Below are 19,718 nucleotides of genomic sequence, written 5' to 3' on the forward strand. Positions count from 1 at the left end.
TAATTTTAAAGGTCTCGCAGAAAGTTGCATGATGCATGAGTGTCTTATGGTGCATGAATGCAACTGCAAATCGAGTTACTTTTGAAACCCGCATTGTGAAATAAAAGTTTGTCTAGCCCTGAAAAATTCATCGGTTCAGTGAAGTGTGTGCATGGCATAGTGCATATTATCTCGTGTCTCAATTCGCGCATCAATTTCATCGATTACTGGACCATGTGGGAGGCCTTTTAATTTAACAGGATTCCATTGAGATATACCCGTTACTTAGAAGACTTTTTCAGAAACTGCAGGATGTTTAAAAACAGAAAATGATTTTGTAATCGTGTGCAACGCGATTGTAGAGTCAGTGCCTGTGCCTGCCAAAAAGTGTTTCATAGAGTACCGTGCCTCTACGTGTTAGTGATGTGAACAAATGTTACAAATTGCTTGATATCTCGAGTTCTATCGATTATAGTTAATAATAATTTATACTGGGCGGTTAGTGTAAATGTTGTTAACATTATTTGTCACAGCAATAGCCACTGGAATGGATATTTTAGCCGAAAATCCATTTTTGCCGAAGAATTCGCTGGATTTCGCAATTGTAACTAACCGTCGACCTTGTTTTGATCGGGGGACATCATTCCTCGAAGTCTACATAAGGAGCTCACAGATCTTCATGTACTCAGTCGTCGTCGGTCCTCCGGGCTTGAAGGACCTCCGGGAACCCTGGATCTGCCGAGCCACCTGGATCCACTGGACTTCCTGGGGACCTGGTCAGGGGTTCAACCCTGGTTCTTCCTCCCCCTCCCCCCTGGAGCTGCCGAGCCACCTGGATCCACTGGACTTCCTGGGGACCTGGTTCTTCCTCCCCCTCCCCCCGGAGCTGCCGAGCCACCTGGACCATTCGGAACTGCTGAACTTGCTGGGGACCTGGTCAGGATTTCAGCCCTGGTTCTTCCGCCAGCCTCTCGCCCCTCTGGCCTGGGTTCGTTTATTCGCTTGGTGCTGATGAAATTTTGGGGTTCGGTAAGTCATTTAAAATTTTATTGTTTTGCGAATGTCAAATCTGATTTCTTCGGTCGTTTTCCATCATCTGTCCTATTTCCATGCATACTTTCGAGAATTTTGCGCGAGTCGTTCTATTTTGTGTATTTCTTCGATGGGTTTGCATGATTTGTTTTATTTGATGCATTTCTTCGATGGGTTTAAATGATTTATTTCATTTTCGTGAATTTCTTCGATGGTTTTCTCTGATTCATTTCATCTCGTCGATGTCTTTGATGGTTTTCCCTGATTCATTTCATGTCTTCGATGGTTTTTCCTGATTTATTTCATCTCGTCGATGTCTTCGATGGTTTTCTCTGATTCATTTCATCTCGTCGATGTCTTCGATGGTTTTCCCTGATTCATATCATCTCGTCGATGTCTTCGATGGTTTTCCCTGATTCATTTCATCTCGTCTATGTCTTCGATGGTTTTTTGTGACTTCTGTCACTCTGTCATGCATCTCATCGATGGGTCTACATTCTCTGCTCTTTCCTTCAAGTACTTATCTCTGCGGTGGTTTTGCATGCTCGTGCGTGCTCTGCTGTTGGTCGAAATTATCTCGATCGTCTCCAGCTCAATAAGCTTTTCCTTAATTTTTTTCCAGGCCGACCACACCGTTACTAACATATAGTAGTTGATTGTTTCAGCTTTTCAGGTTCACCGTTACTCGGGGAATGGAGTTAATAACACGATATATTTAAAAAGAAACTAGTGAAAAGTGATAGTGAAAAGTGATCGTGCAAAGTGACAGTGAAAGAAGACATCTAAGGAAGCCTAGGCTAATTTATTATAGTATGAAGTATTTAAGGTCCCATGTAAAATTGCCAAGCAGTCACTAAATCATTAACTTTGTTGTTCGTTTATTGGCTCCTCATCTGTGATGAGGAGGTTACCGCTGCTTCCGTTTGCGGAAGCAAGTGACTGAGCATGGAATCGGTATGGGTGGATCAGTTTCATCCCTTGGTGTTCTTGTCCAAAGGGAAAAGTTTCGGGCGTAGGGGGTGCACCTTTTGGTACACTGCCTGCGTAAGTCACCCGGTTCGATTACCCAATCTCCGTGTTGGACGGCTTGAGTCAGGTCAAGTGTTTGCTCCTGACGAGTCGCATCGGAGCAACAGGAATCGTCTGAGAGGCGCCGAGCGCTTTTCCCTTTCGACTTGGACAGCAGGGTGGTAGGAACTGCGCCGTCCAATACTTGTTTCATGCTTACCCTTCGCCTTTCCTTCTTTCCTGAATTTCTTTTAATCGAGTGATTAGCAGTTTGAGCTTGGCAGTTCCCTAGATTCTATATCTAAATCGAAGGGATCGATGGAACTTTGTTTCCATCCATCTCTTTGGTTTAGTAGGCTTCATGTACAGGGAGATCGATGGAACTTTGATTCCATCTATCTCTCTACGGGTCTCCAAGCGCAGCAACCTCCTCGCGGTGAGACCTGGTAATCGGTGAGAACCGAGCCGATGGCTGCGATTGTCAAATATTCTAGTCGTATATAAGAATTTCTTTAACTTGCAATACTATGGTAGATAATGTAAGAATAAAATATGTAACTTAAAATGTTGTTCGATTGTTCCTACCGAACCCCAGAATACGAATATAGTATTAAGATGGAAGAATAAGTGCAAGTTGGAATATTTCAGCGAGATACTGAAACTGTTGAGTTTTTCACAATTTTTAAAGTCCTCTCTGCTTCAGCATTTTATTGAAATATACAAAGTTACAATTCCTTTGCGAGGTATTCCACGTTACATCATGAAAGCATGTCTTCCACAAATAATGTTGTTGTTTATATAAATTTGTATGTTAAATAAATTTGTTTTGCGTTAAATAAACAGGTATAGGACAGCAAGGTTAAAATACGAATGTGATATCGTTTTATTTTCTTCCTCCGTTCTTTTCCGTTGAATCTGTTTTGAGACTTCACCGGTAACGTTGCATGCGACACTAAAATGGCAAGGGGGTCCTAGGACCCCCTAAACCGGCGACACAAAAATACATTGCTTGATAGGTCTATTCTATACCTCGTCTGTGGTACTACGATACCTGCGTGGAACATTGGACTTCGGACTCACGTATTCCAAGGATTCAAACCCAATTAAAGGATTCGCGGACGCCGACTGAGGCGGGTGCATCATACAGGGTGTCCCACTAAGGAATGGACAGCGCGATATCTCTTAAAGTATTGTCGATAAAAATATAAAAAAAATAGGGAATTGCATGGTTCGAGGGGGCCCATTTATTAGCGCGAACGAATTTTGTTTTGGATTATTATTTTAAAAGATACGATGGTCAAGTTCGGTTTTTCAAATGGAACTATTTTTTTTTGAAGACCTGAGTTGATAGTGCGTTCCAAGACAAATTCAATAAGCTTTAATGTATACACTTTATTTCCACTGGTTTTTAAGATATTGCGCTTGCAAATTTACTGATTTTCACTGCAAGAAACCCCTCTGGAATGGCAAAAACCGGGGGCGGTCTTACTGGCGCCACGGGTCGCACTGCCTGTTGAAATGGATACTTACCTGCCAAAGGTCTACGCCAGAAATGGCAGGCCCAAAGGCTGGACAATTCTTTTCCGTCAGAAATGCTACTTAGGTAGGTACATCTGCGGTATCGAGAAGCGCATCGTTACTTTTATTTCGCACTTGCTTCTACGCCAGTAAGACCGCCCCCGGTTTTTGCCATTCCAGAGGGGTTTCTTGCAGTGAAAATCAGTAAATTTGCAAGCGCAATATCTTAAAAACCAGTGGAAATAAAGTGTATACATTAAAGCTTATTGAATTTGTTTTGGAACGCACTATCAACTCAGGTCTTCAAAAAAAATAGTTCCATTTGAAAAACCGAACTTGACCATCGTATCTTTTAAAATAATAATCCAAAACAAAATTCGTTCGCGCTAATAAATGGGCCCCCTCGAACCATGCAATTCCCTATTTTTTTTACATTTTTATCGACAATACTTTAAGAGATATCGCGCTGTCCATTCCTTAGTGGGACACCCTGTATACCTATATATACTTGGCGCGAGACACTACCGTGCCTCTTGATACCTCGTCTGTGTAAATACTTTTATATATAATTTATGATTTAGGCGAATATTAAAAGAATAAATATTATAGAGATGTTAAGAATAATTAAATATAAATACTGATGAAAGCGCAAAACAACATAATATGTATTAAGCGAGTAAAACGCGAAATATTGAGAAACGACTTGCTGCGCATGCGCCAGGCCGCCAATCTTCTGGTATAAAAGGAGGCGCACGCAGCGCAGCGCAGTGATGCCAGAATGAGGACGGGTTTCCTCGAGAATTTCTCCCACCACGCACGCACACTACGTCGGAGCTGCGTGTCTGTGAGCTCGGCGCTTCGGACAACGTCGGGAAGACGAGAGAGAAAAGGAATGTGTGTCTTTCTCTCTCGCTCTTGAAACGCTGTGATCCAAAGTGGGGTGCAAGCGACACGTGCCGAGCGCGATCTTCTTGAGTGCCTTGAGATCTAGAGACGCGGAAGCGTCTCGACGCCAAGTACAGGAAAGACACTCTGTATATATCGACTGTCGCTACCGTATACCTTTACACGTTGCGGAGCCATTCCAACCTAACTAGAAACTTATTTCCTTAATATCTCATCACGCCTGCAATATTTTCTAAATTTAAAGGCATTTTTCTTATGTGAACCGCATATAAGCTTTCGAATAAGACCAATTTCAATAAAATCGGTCCTCGCATAACAGAGATATCGTAATATCGTCTCATGGATCTGTCAGTTGCGATATGGTTTTTCTTCTGATTCTGATTCTCCAAGGAATTTTTTCGTCAAACATAATACGTATACGCGTTACACGCACACCGATGAACAAACATATGTTTCGTTCGTCGATTCGTCGACTCTCGGAATCATTCGGCAGGGATCGTTGTCCGTCATTGTACATATATACAGGGTCAACGTCATAAGTTGCAACCCGCGCGCGCGCGAACTTGTAAGATGGCAACACCGCCTCACGTACGCATTCCACCACAACCATGCGCCGATACTTCCGCCATCTATGAGCCAATGACGAAAGTGTAGGGTCTCTAAGGTGCCAATAGAGGGTGTTTTTGACTTTCGTCAGTGAATATTAAATTTGACGTAGCAGACGGGTAAGAAAACGGTAGTCATTTTAAGAGTGCAACCGCGCCGATCCCGTTATCCACGTATGCAATGGTCCAGCAGCGGTATTAGACCTCGCTGACGCGTTAGTGGCCCGGGTTGATGAATTTGGAGCATTTTTCGCATAACTTTTGAACTATAAAAGATATCGGAATGCAATTTGCGCCATAAAATGGGGACATATTATCCCCTTCTAATGATGGAAATTTTACCAAATTTTACGTTTACTTCATTTTTCTTTTTTGAATTATTTAACCATAATTGTTGCGACAAGCCGTTGCAAACTGTTTATTTAAATACTTTATATAATGCTCTTTTTAAAATTCATGGCGCCAATGAACAGTAGGCTAGTTGTCCCTGTATCATTACTTTCACAAATTGGTTTCCTTTTTTGCGATTTTATCCTGGGGATAAGGATCAGTGGGGAAACACCATTTCCTATAAAAGGGCCGGCTTTGCGAAGTGAAAATGAGTACTGACGCAGCACGGAAGCAGAGCACTTCATAGGGCGAAATCAGAGCAGAGCATCAGTACTCTTCAGTGTTACACTGAATCGCCAACACGACAATCAACACTTTTCAGCGCTACGCCTAAACGACTCATTGGATCAAAGCTTACCAGTACTTTTCAGTGCTACGGGAATACATATATTAGGTACACACTAATTATGTATTCAGTGGAGAAGAGAAGCTTTCTCGTGCAAAATTATTTGCGCACGAGATCGTACTTGGAGTGCCAAGGGGCGTTTCGGGAGAAATACCCAGGTTCTCCAGTACCAAATAAAAGCACGATTAGCCGTTTGGCGAGGAAATTCCGAGAATATGGGAGCCTGACGAATAGGAAGCACCACCGCAAGTCGACGGTGTTGACGATCGAGAAGCTGGCCGAGGTGCGTCAAATTCTGGAGGAAGCGCCGCATACGTTGTTGGCGAAGCTGCAGCAGCGGTGCGGCTTTTCATATGGAAGCGCACGTCTTGCAACACAACAGCTGCACATGCGTCCATATCGATGCCACGCGGTGCAGCTGCTAAAGGAGCTCGATTATGCTGCGAGACGCAGGTATTGTAAATGGTTTTTAGATCTTCTGGAGGAAGAAGGATTTTCTGTTTCAGATAGGCTATTCTTCACCGACGAAGCATGGTTCCACTTACATGACCACGTGAACAACCAAAACAGCAGGAACTGGTCCACGGCGAATCCAAGGGAAATCCGGGAAAAGCCCCTTCATTCGGCGAAGGTGGGAGTCGAGTGCGCGATATCGCGTAAGCGAATTGTGGGACCACATTTCTTCGACACCACCATAACTGCAGGTAAGTATCCGGAACTTTTGTTGCAGTTTATTTCCCTATTGGAACCCGAGGAAAGGGACTGTTGGCGGGATTTATGGCCACCACGATCACCGGACTTGACGCTCCCTGATTTTTTTTTGTTGGGTGCGCTGAAGGGCGAGGTCTACGCCACAAATCCGCGTACCATCCAGGAGCTGCAGATGAGCATCACTGCAGCCATATCCAGGATTTCAGGGAATACGTTGGACCGCGTATTCCACAATAAAGTGAAGCGTGCGCATGCCTGTTTAAGGGAAAACGGTGGCCACTTCGAACAACATCTGTAACATATTAATAATGGCCCTTTTTTCAGGGCCAGCAACCAACGGCCCTTTTTAGAGCCACCAAAAACGTTAACGAGGAAAACTCTGATCAACTAACATTCGATAAACATATCAGCCATTCCACCCCAAATCATTCACGATTCGCCAAATAGTCACCATTAACCGTTAAATTCGAGATTTTTTAAAAGTAGTACGTCGTCGGGAAACGTAGTTAAATCAGCTACAAGCAATACATATATTTTCAATTAAACGATGCATCGCTGGAAACATCGACGAAAAAAACAGTCAAAGTTGAAATGCTAAATCTTTTACGAATTCGAATTTTGTTAACTACAGTTACCAAAGGATTTATGCCTCATTTTAATTAATAAATGTTAGAATTTTGGAAGAATATGGAATACAATTTTGCTCCCACAAAATCTCAATCACAGTTGAGTTAAGAACTCTACGAACGTGCGACCGACGACGTGACCGGGCGTTGGGCTATCGGGCGGTTCGTAGCACTCGGTCACCGGGGGCTCAGAAACCAGAGCTTCGAGACAAGTTGGCAAAATTCGGGCGAGATCTCGATACCGCGAGATCTCGATACCTCGAGATTCTCTTTAAATTCCGGACGAAAGTTTCGAATTCGCTTCAACTTTTATTCGAATTAGGATGTTCTGGAAAGTCTTAGACATCCTTTGAATATTGTAAAATTATATTCTATGTCTCTGTGCAAAATAGACGACAGTTATGACAAAATAATAACTCAGAACTTCCTCGTTTGAATAACACACGAAGCGATTCGAAACGTTCGTTACCGAAAACCGCTGTAGTTGATTGATATACGATGTTAGTATTCTGCCGTTTTTATACATAACCAGAAACAGTTCCTTGATGTGCTACCTACAAAATCAGCTCATTTCTAGAATGGTCGCTTTCAAATTAACGTCGCAAAGAGCTATTCGGAATTTCCCGGCTCGGGTAAGCGAGCCGGGTGCTCCGCGTTTACGGCCGATTTACCACTCGCACCCCAGATTACTGTGTAACGAGGTTTGAAAACAATGTGTCGACTGGTCTCGTACCCGTCTCAATTTCAATAATTTTAGCTACGACAGGGTTGGCTTGATTTTTCGCCATCTGCGTATCTAAGCCACAAAAGTGAAGTATCGTTTCAAAAGATGATATTAACGTATGTCACCCCATAATGGCGCACACCGGGCTCAAGAATATGGTTCCAAGTTGGAATACGTTATTGCTACTACCTCAATTTCGAAAAGAATGTGGGTTAGTCCGTTGTTTGCTCTCACTGTCTCAGTTAACGATATTACGCATAAAATTTGTTTGCAGGATTGAAAGCACGTTTCGTTAAAAGTAGTCCGATTTAAATTTTTTTTTGTCAATTTAATCGGGAGAATGCAAGAAATCCATTGCTGTCACTTTCATATTGATACGATGAAAAATAAAGAAATTCCGTTTTTGTATAATGGATGACACATCGCCGAGCAACCTCGCGCTGCAGATTAGACGGGTGCCGATGAACGATACAATAGGGCCCTTTACACGGACGGTCTTGCGCGCGGTCCGGCCCGCGGGCTGGCGCGCCACACGCCGCGCGGCCCGCAAAAGTACGTGAGGCCGGATCGTGGCGCTCCTTCGCGCGGGCCAGAAGGTCGTACCCGTCACTACTTAGAGATAGCGAGTTCGGGCTCCCATTTCTACGTCGACTCCACATGCTTTGTACACGATCCACCGCAGTGGTGTATTGTGTTCTACCTGTTCGATGTATATTATCGATCTGCGAAACGATCGACAAGACACGATCGCGATATACGTTCGCGAAAAGTATACAAATTCCTCGATATACCTGGCCTATAAAGGATATCATAAATGCTGTTACTGTAGGGTACACTGAAACATCTGTTTTTACGAAGCTAAATTTGGTTGACCTGAAGGTGCTATAAATTCTAGAAATGGTTTATGACTCAGTTATAACGAGTGTAAAATTTTACAAGGGTACTTTAAAAAATGTCCAAATGTTTCCCCGGCAATGCGATGGCAAATGAAATTGCAGTTAACACATTCACTGTTGTGACGATCATAAATATTACTATCAACGGCAATAATTACCATGTCACTGCTTGTTTTAATATAAAAACTAATATTGATAGACAATAAATACATATAGGTATGCAAGTGATGTTATGTCTAAGATAAATGATGAAGAGATGTAATATGCAAGATGTTTTGAAGAAGGGGGGTAGTCTTCTGATTGCTCGTGATGCAGGTCAAATTTTTCACCCACGCTCTTGCGTGGCGCGCAGCAAGAAAGCACCACAGTCCTGCCCGCGCGCCAGAAAGCACCACGCTCCTGCCCGCGCGCAAACCTCGAATCCAGAAGAGTTTTCATAAGAGACAGAAAAGGTAGTTAGAAAAGGAAAAAACGATACTTGGAACCAGGCTCGTTGCGCGCCTCAGGATTTCCGACAGTGCGGACGAGTCTGAGGCGCGCGACGAGCCTGGCAGCCGATCCTGGCAGCCAAAACTCCAAACGCAACGCCGTCGATAAGCCGTGCCTCGATGGGTTTCGAGGACTTCGACCCTCGAGACCAGGGGGGCCGTACCATGTTGCCCCCTAAGACGTGGCGAATAAAAAATTCTACATTTCGCACCGGATCTTGGCGAAAGTGACGTGGATCGTTTCCTTATGTTTTCCCGATGAAAATGGTCCAAAAAACGACACAAATCGGATTGTAATTAAGGAATCTTCATAATAAATTGATTTCCATAACTTCGTTAAAAATAGTCCGATTTACATGAAATTTGGTATAATTTTCATTTGAAAAACGTAAAGAATCCATCGGTATCACTTCCATATCGATACGATAAAGAATAAAGTATACAGTTTTTCTGAAACAGGTATGAATCCTTGGCCAACCGCAGCGAATCGAGGTCGGCGACCCACAGTCGAGGGTGAAATATTCATTACAACGTATTGAGAAATTCTTTACTCTTCGTCGTATCGATATGAAAGCAACACTAATGGATTCCTGGCGTTCTCCCAATTAAAATGATCACAAATATCATGTAAATCGGACTATTTTTAACGAAGTTATGGAAATCAATTTATTATGAAGATTCCTTAATTACAATCCGATTTGTGTCGTTTTTTGGACCATTTTCATCGGGAAAACATAAGGAAACGATCCACGTCACTTTCGCCAAGATCCGGTGCGAAATGTAGAATTTTTTATTCGCCACGTCTTAGGGGGCAACATGGTACGGCCCCCCTGGTCTCGAGGGTCGAAGTCCTCGAAACCCATCGAGGCACGGCTTATCGACGGCGTTGCGTTTGGAGTCTTGGCTGCCAGGATCGGCTGCCAGGCTCGTCGCGCGCCTCAGACTCGTCCGCACTGTCGGAAATCCTGAGGCGCGCAACGAGCCTGGTTCCAAGTATCGTTTTTTCCTTTTCTAACTACCTTTTCTGTCTCTTATGAAAACTCTTCTGGATTCGAGGTTTGCGCGCGGGCAGGAGCGTGGTGCTTTCTGGCGCGCGGGCAGGACTGTGGTGCTTTCTTGCTGCGCGCCACGCAAGAGCGTGGGTGAAAAATTTGACCTGCATCACGAGCAATCAGAAGACTACCCCCCTTCTTCAAAACATCTTGCATATTACATCTCTTCATCATTTATCTTAGACATAACATCACTTGCATACCTATATGTATTTATCGTCTATCAATATTAGTTTTTATATTAAAACAAGCAGTGACATGGTAATTATTGCCGTTGATAGTAATATTTATGATCGTCACAACAGTGAATGTGTTAACTGCAATTTCATTTGCCATCGCATTGCCGGGGAAACATTTGGACATTTTTTAATGTACCCTTGTAAAATTTTACACTCGTTATAACTGAGTCATAAACCATTTCTAGAATTTATAGCACCTTCAGGTCAACCAAATTTAGCTTCGTAAAAACAGATGTTTCAGTGTACCCTACAGTAACAGCATTTATGATATCCCTTATAGGCCAGGTATATCGAGGAATTTGTATACTTTTCGCGAACGTATATCGCGATCGTGTCTTGTCGATCGTTTCGCAGATTGATAATATACATCGAACAGGTAGAACACAATACACCACTGCGGTGGATCGTGTACAAAGCATCTGGAGTCGACGTAGAAATGGGAGCCCGAACTCGCTATCTCTAAGTAGTGACGGGTACGACCTTCTGGCCCGCGCGAAGGAGCGCCACGATCCGGCCTCGCGTACTTTTGCGGGCCGCGCGGCGTGTGGCGCGCCGGCCCGCGGGCCGGACCGCGCGCAAGACCGTCCATGTAAAGGGCCCTATTGTCGCTCGACTCGAGGAGCCGACGGCTTCGATCAAAGCCGCTCGAGGCTCGCCCAGCTTTAAATAACTTTCGGATATAAATATAAATGAAAGGGAGAACATTATTCGAAGCTTCTGATGAATTCCTATCGAATGAAAACATTATTTACGGCGCTTCGTATAATAAATAACTCCGGGTTATTTATATTTGATTGGTTTCGAATAAAATTTCTGCCTTTTATTGGAAACCAATTTTTTATTTAAAATAATTTTATGCCCATCTGTGGTTCCAAATACCATTACTGCAGGGTAGGGAACGTACCCTTCCATGCGGCCGCCCGGTCTAGTCAAAATGTGCAGGCTGGACGCGCGTGATCATTATGTGGTCCCCTTTTCGAAGTGACAGAAAATGTAACCTATATGCTACATGACAATAAATGTTTATTGGTTATTTCGTTCTTTTGCGCTATATTTGTGAACTTTGTATGACTTAACAACCTTCCAAAATATGATTATTACGCCGCAACTTCATCTTTATGAAATCTGGTATAGCATATAGGTTATGTTTTCTGTCACTTCGAGGAGGGGACCACATAATAATCACGCGCATCCGGCCTGCGCATTTTCATGTACCATTCCAAAAGATGACATAAACGGAAGCCACTACAGGCGTCGTGTATAATATCTAATGGGTTAAAACATTCAGTCACAAAAATTGTAGAAAAAATTCAAAGAATGCTAGAGAAACAGCGACACATCCCATTAGTTACCCCTTACTTCCGATCTGTGAATGCACTACACTAAGGATAAAATCGCAAAAAAAGGAAACCAATTTGTGAAAGTAATGATACAGGGACAACTAGCCTACTGTTCATCGGCGCCATGAATTTTAAAGAGAGCATTATATAAAGTATTTAAATAAACAGTTTGCAAAAGGCTTGTCGCAACAATTATGGTTAAATAATTCAAAAAAGAAAAATTAAGTAAACATAAAATTTGGTAAAATTTCCATCATTAGAAGGGGATAATATGTCCCCATTTTATGGCGCAAATTGCATTCCGATATTTTTTGTAGTTCAAAAGTTATGCGAAAAATGCTTCAAATTCATCAACCCGGGTCACTAACGCGTCAGCGAGGTCTAATACCGCTGCTGGACCATTGCATACGTGGATAACGGGATCGGCGCGGTTGCACTCTTAAAATGACTACCGTTTTCTTACCCGTCTGCTACGTCAAATTTAATATTCACTGTCGTGTGGCTATCACTGGAAACTTTGGCGTTTCCATACTATCACCGTCATGCCACTAGTGGACAAATAACTAACTCACCATTATTACCAAATTCACACAGTCATTCTATACACTCACTCTCACTTTATCTCCGACTATAGACAAGCTCTCACGCTACAGCTGTGGATACATATATCACATACCATTTTGAATTTGCCACGTTTTTATTGTAAAGTTCATATCACGTTTTCATGTGTTTGTTATTGAATAAATAATTAAATATATATAAAATATAATTCACCTTTCTCACGCAATTATTTGAATATAGCCATAAACGCTATAGACGAAAGTCAAAAGCACTCTCTATTGGCACCTAAGAGACCCTAAACTTTCGTCATTGGCTCATAGATGGCGGAAGTATCGGCGCATGGTTGTAGTGGAATGCGCCCGTGAGGCGGTGTTGCCATGTTACAAGTTCGCGCGCGCGCGGGATGCAACTTATAACGTTGACACTGTATACCTATGTATACTATTTTGAATTTTATAACCTACCAAGTATCAAACCATCATAATCTGCCAAGTGTCAAATAAGGTAAGTTGTCCAAATTTGAAATGTCACGAGTTTTTACACCACATAGGAGACTGAATTATTGTCTCAATTAACAAGGTAACTCGCCAAAATTTTTTAATAGATTTCTTATGTAAAGTCGCAGACTTGGAAGTTGTTAGGAGAAGGTTTGACAGAGAAGTATCTGCTTTCGCATAAGTTTCTGGAAATTTGTACCATGCATGAACAAAATAATATATTGTTGTAACAAATTGCATTGTATTTAAATTGGCAGATATTTGTATATCAGCAATTTAGAGTTTTTATGTAAAGCTTATATTATATTATAGAAATGAAGGGGTCGCACAGGCTTGGACGGACAGAAATGAAGAGGATGCACAGGCTTGGAGGTTGTCCGGAGAAGATTAGATAGATAGACAGAGCATTATGAGATACGAGCATTTTGTTTCGCACAAGTTTCTGGAAACTTGTTAAATAAGGTAAATCGCCAAAATTTGTCAAAAGACATAGAATTAAGCATTATTCAGAAAATAGATTATTTATGGTGAACTGCTTGCAATGTAGAGCACGTCACATTAGTGAAGAAAGTACGCGGAAAACACATCTCCCTTGATAGCTTCCCGGCTTAAAAATCAACAATTCAAAAAGCCCGCGGCAGAATGTGTCCGTATCTATGCGAAAAGCGGGCACCTTAAAAAACAAAAGAGCAGCGGAGGAGCTCGCCTCATCGTTGCACATGTGAGGAAGCTCATTCTCGATCGTGACTGCCCACCGGCGACATGGCTAATAATGTAAGTATTAAAAAATATACTATTCACATATATAATCATACCAGAGTTATAGTAATTCATAATATAATCTAGCCCGGTATCTGTATTCGCTAGTTTTATTCGTGAGATTTATTTTTATTATTCATTATTTTTATTCGTGATTCGTGAGATTTTTTCGTCACTTAAAATCTGATTACACGCGGCGTATGATAGATATGATAGAAAAAAGACATAATGTTCAATTGCAAATTGGTAATAGGAAATTCGAATTATAAAAATAAAAATTACATTACATTACATTACAAAATATGTTTCTTCTCATTACTTCACGAGCCTTTCTATTATTATTCAATAAAAAAAACTGTAACGTATTATAACATTATTTTGTGAATGATTCACAATTGTACCTAGTAGTAAAACAAGAAGATATTGCAGACGTTAACTTATAACGCCAACGCTTAGAAATATATCAAACATACAGTATTGTCTCGTTAGCGCCTCGCTGGTCGGGACCGGCGTTGAGTCGGTATCGTGAACAGAACCCTAATTCCGTGTGTTCGTTTCTCGCTTCTTTCTGGCCGGAGGGGGGAGCGAGATGGAACACTGCGTGCGCGGCGAGCGTGCGCGATGGTCGCAAGCGCAAAGGACGGAATGTCAGGCGTCCGAAAGACGGAGCGAGACAAAACATCAACGCGTCGTCGGTCTCGTACCGTCCTCGCTCGCTTTCAATGCCTCTCGCTGGCTCTCGTTCCATCTCGCTCCAGCTTTCGCCGGGTAAGAGTGAGACAAAAGTGGTGGGGATAGCGAAGAGTCGGTATCGTGTACACAAAATCGAGTCGCTAACGAGGAAATACTGTATCTCGTAAACGAACATGTAAAGTACAACATTTTGAAAGTGTTTGGTAGACACTTTGCCTATGTTAACTATCAGTGTAAGTAGACCGTAACTGTGGAGCAAGTAATACAACAAGAAGATATTAGACACGTTGAAGCGTATTCTATATAACTTGTAATGCCAGCGATTAGAAGTATGAAACAATATAAAATATGCTTCTATGTATCCAATATGTTCTTGTTGTATTACTTGCTATACAGATACGGTCTACGCCCACTGACACTTAACGTAGGCAAAGTACCTACCAAAGACTTACAAAATGTTGTACTTTGCATGTTCGTTTACCTTCAACTCAGATATGTTTGGTATATGTCTAATCGTTGGCGTTATAAGTTATATATAGAATATGCTTTAACGTGTGCAATATCTTCTTCTTTTACTACTAGTTACCAATGCGAATCATTCACAAAATAATGTTATAATACGTTACAGTTTTTTGTATTGAATAATAATAATGGAAAGGCTTGTGAAGTAATGAGAAGAAAGAAATATATTTTGTAATGTAATGTAATGTAGTTTTTGTAATTTCACATCATACATCTCAGTTTTCATATTTTTATATTTCCTAATTCCTAATTTCCAATTTGCAATGGAACAATACGTACCCTTGCGCTACATATATGACATTCGTCTATCATACGCAGCTTTCATGAACTTTTGATCTTTGTTACTAATTAATTGTTTATTCATTTTTTTAGGAAAATGTAAAGGACGACGCCCTGTTGGACGGTAAATAATACAAATTTATTTATATACCTACATTTAATCTAAAAATTTATTTTGTCATTTAATGATCAAATTAATTTATTTTTATTTACACATTAATGCCGAACTATCTGAGTTAAATATGGTGGAGCCGCCACTGCCCATGACTCCGCCACCACCACCAGCAAGCTCGGCCATGGCCGATAGTAGTAAGTACATACAAATTTTAACCCTCGGTTGTCACACTGGGTCAAATTGACCCTGCAATGTTTTAAGCAAAACACTTTTTGTCGGAAATCTTATTGTTTCAAATTCCTTTTTTAAGCATGATGACACTTTAAATGCCATCAACTTTTAACGATGAGCATATATTCTACAATGTTCAAACTTTATCTCAGAATTTTTTACACTTAATTAAACAAATAGATTTTAACTAACTGCTTGAAAATTGGCAGGGTCAAATTGACCCAGTGTGACTACGACGTTCGAAAAAGTAGGTGTGACAACCGAGGGTTAAGAAGTTGTATGTTTTTAGAATACTTTTTTAAATACTAAATTTAAATACTAATATATTTATTGTTGTTTATTACTACTAATTTCAGGACCGTACGTGGCTCGACATCAAAAAGGCGGTTGGAAGTTGAGGGCGCAAAAGGACCGATCCTCAGCGATTGAAATATTGAAAAATCAAGCCCTCACCCTCCGCACAATCATTGCCGAGCAATATGGCCGTGGCCGAGGCCGTGGCTGGGAGCGCGGCCGTGGTATGGAGCGTGGTCGGGGCCGTGGCGGCGGCCAATGATAAAAAAAAATTAATTTTATATTTTATTTAAATAAAAAAATAAATATTATATTGATTATTTTATAGATAAAATGTGGTTATTTTATTTGCTCATGTAACAGGATTACTTTCTCTTTCAGCTGTTGAAATAATTCTCTTCGTCTGCATCGTTCACTGAAAAATAGGACACATTTATTAATTATTTATTAATTATCACACATGCTCATATGTTAAGATCATTGAATATGCAAAACCCTACCTGAAAATTTTTTGCGTATATACTCTGACATAGATCACTCTGCATCACCTTCTGCTTCGATTATCTGTAAATATATATAAAGCCACATTTTAGTTATACACCTTAACGTAGAACTTACTTATGTAGAAAAAGAGTGGCCTTCTGCTACTGTGAGTGTAGAGACTACATAATGTGTCCGAAGGAGGTGAGAGTGTATGGCAGAAAGTCTTGTTGCAGGAAATTTAAATGAGACAATAATTCAGTCTCCTATGTGGTGTAAAAACTCGTGACATTTCAAATTTGGACAACTTACCTTATTTGACACTTGGCAGATTATGATAGTTTTGACACTTGGTAGGTTATAAAATTCAAAATAGTATACATAGGTATATATTTGTACAATGACGGACGACGATCGCTGCCGAATGATTCCGAGAGTTGACAAATCGACGAACGAAACATGTGTTTGTTCATCGGTGTGCGTGTAACGCGTATATGTATTATGTTTGACGAAAAAATTCCTTGGAGAATCAGAATCAGAAGAAAAACCATATCGTAACTGACAGATCCATGAGACGATATTACGATATCTCTGTTATGCGAGGACCGATTTTATTGAAATTGGTCTTATTCGAAAGCTTATATGCGGTTTACATAAGAAAAATGCCTTTAAATTTAGAAAATATTGCAGGCGTGATGAGATATTAAGGAAATAAGTTTCAGGTTAGGTTGGAATGGCTCCGCGACGAGTAAAGGTATACGGTAGCGACAGTCGACATATACAGAGTGTCTTTCCTGTACTTGGCGTCGAGACGCTTCCGCGTCTCTAGATTTTACTTCAGAGGAAAGCACATGCGATTCTGGTGATTCTGAATGAGAATATAAATAAAGACAGATTTGTATCTGAATAAAACAGCATTCTTTATTTCAAACAACACTTATAATCCATAATTCTCTTTTATTACATTCGACGATATATTTGACCTACGTGATCTACTAAACGTAGAAATGATGAGTTTGTCACTGAAGTCCGAAAAAAATTCCAAAAACGATTGGAAATTAACATCGTCATATTAAATTCGACATTCTAATTATATAATTTTAGTAAAAAATCGAAGAATCCATTTTCACAAAAATTAAAACCAACGTTTACACCAGTGATATTAGTTTCACCATTTTGTGTTTTTTTTTTGGAATTTTGAACCCAGGTTCGTAGTCAGTTACCTCGAACACCTTAGTATACCAAGCTTCGTCCAGTATGATATTTTTCTGACATACGCGTCCGCCATATTGGATTCGCCATTTTGTTTTAACAAATTTGAAGTTCAGATTCGTAATCAGAGACCCCAAAAAACCCCGAGCACCGATTTCTGACTAAATTGAAGTACGTTTTGATGGGTTTGCCGCTTTTTAACGATTTGGGACCACTGTGCGTCATATGTTCCAAAACATCAGAATCTTTCCCAACGTCTTGGAAGAATTTAAGAATCGCCTTTGCGGATTGATGCGAAATATTCTTCTGAGCAACTAATGCAGCAAAACGAATTTCCGCGATTTTTTTTTCGTTCATCAAATGACAAAGGCGACTCCTCGCATTACGATCTGAAATCGTTCGATTTCCTCACATCCATTCCATTTTTTTCGCAGTTTTTGATGTTGCACTTGGAATCCGCGTGACGTTAGATTTTTGACAGCCTGCAAGCAAATGATTTTTTACAAACCGAACAGAAACACGAAAAAGGATCATCGGCGACCTTATGCAACCAGGGCTCGAAATCCTCAAGCCATTGAGCCATAAAAATCTTTCTCGAGACCTTAGCAAGCATAGTTAGTCGCGGAATTATTTTAGATAATAAATATTTATGTCTCACTGATTCCGCATGCCTTTTAACGCTTGACGCGCCGCAAGATAAAGTTTTCTCGCATGCAGAACAGTAGAAAAGGCTTTTATCATTAGGGACTTCGCGAATCCACGATCGGAACTTCTCATTCGTTTCCCACAACGACCGATAAACAGGAGTAGTTTTTTCACCTGTTTTCTCAAACGTTTCCATCGTAACCACGAAAAAAATGAAATGTGTAGGAAAAATATTATATACAAAGCAACAAGCAAATGCTAGCGTATAGAAAAGGGGAGATATAGGGGGCTAATAATTACAGACTACACTTCTAACCCGACAGACCCGAATTCACCAAAAACATGCAGACAGAGCAAAACAAATAAGTAGTACCACCTGATCTCTATTTCTACTGAAATAACGGTTAAGGCTGCCGTCTCATCGGGCCTTGAATGTATGCGTACGCTCACACAAGTTAGGAAAAGTGTTACGTATACGCGATGTAGTAAACAAACCGTTTCAACCAACTTACGTCGTGGAATCGGCAAGAAGGAAGCTTTTGTGGGTATAGTTGCCTCCAGTAGACATCCGTGCAGACGGGTCTGGTGCGTTTGAACGCTAATAAGCACCGTACGTTGAAATAATAATGAATTTATAACTCGTGTACTGAGACAGATTCGAGAAATGACAGAATTATGCTTCAAGGATTCTCCGTCACCGGCGCTAATGGTATATTCGCGCCATGTACCATCAGAACCGGTTCAAGTCCAAGCTAACCGATAAATGTAGGAAAGACATAGTTGCCGATACGTATCGAGAGTCATATCGCGTTGTTGTCGCATTTCCCCTATTACTAATTTATGCTTATATAGTGACATTTCAACTTCATTTTATTTTGTAAATTATATGTTTCTCTCTTTGTCCGTGTGGGGAATACTGTTAGCGTTGTTTAGCCCATCGAAACTAATTAGGGCGAACAGCGATACACAATATTGAATGTAATGTATTGTTCGAATATAATTACATCAAATCATTTATGATAAATAATATACCACGTATAAATGAATTAAGTCTTGTTTTTGTCATTTTAGTTCCCTTTTTATGCAGTCGGGTTTTTAAATTTTTTAATAACATACTCCTGAGATTTTTCAGCTTAAAATGAGTTGAAACACGGTATAAATCGATTTATTTCTAGAACTGTACTAGATAATTGACTATAAATGTACCATTGCTAATCTGATAATGCTAAACATAATCCGATTTATACCGTTTAAATTTATTTTCATATGGAAAATCTCAACAGTACGTTACTGAAACGTTCATGTCGAAACGATAGAAAATGTGAACATTTTACATTCTATTAATATAAATAAAATACACAATCATTAAATATTTTAATATATATTTTTATTTATAAAAAAGAATTATTGATATATAATTATTTGCCAACCCCCTTGCCCCCCCCCTTCCACCGCCCCAACCACCTCCGCGCCTTCCTCCTCCCCAACCACCTCCGCGCCTTTCTCCTCCCCAACCGCCTCCGCGCCTTCCTCTCGACCCGCCTCCGCGCCGGTATGTCAGGTGTTTCAG

The 19,718-nt window shown here is 40.8% G+C and overlaps 2 long non-coding RNA genes across 2 annotated transcripts in view; one reads left to right on the top strand and one right to left on the bottom strand.

Annotated features, from left to right (window-relative positions):
• The window catches only part of LOC143367129 (uncharacterized), a 418,577-nt gene extending 407,012 nt beyond the window's left edge, over positions 1 to 11,565 (bottom strand). The window contains exon 1 of the long non-coding RNA XR_013084994.1: positions 11,519 to 11,565. This is a non-coding gene — a long non-coding RNA (uncharacterized LOC143367129). The remainder of the gene's footprint in view (positions 1 to 11,518) is intronic.
• Positions 11,566 to 12,848: 1,283 nt separating this feature from the next.
• LOC143367121 (uncharacterized) lies at positions 12,849 to 13,675 on the top strand. Its single transcript, XR_013084986.1, has 3 exons — positions 12,849 to 13,000; positions 13,231 to 13,380; positions 13,466 to 13,675. It is a non-coding gene; the product is annotated as an uncharacterized LOC143367121 (long non-coding RNA).
• The last annotated feature ends 6,043 nt before the right edge of the window (positions 13,676 to 19,718 follow it).

This window comes from Andrena cerasifolii, chromosome 3 (genome assembly GCF_050908995.1).
Source record: "Andrena cerasifolii isolate SP2316 chromosome 3, iyAndCera1_principal, whole genome shotgun sequence".
Lineage (NCBI taxonomy): Eukaryota > Metazoa > Arthropoda > Insecta > Hymenoptera > Andrenidae > Andrena > Andrena cerasifolii.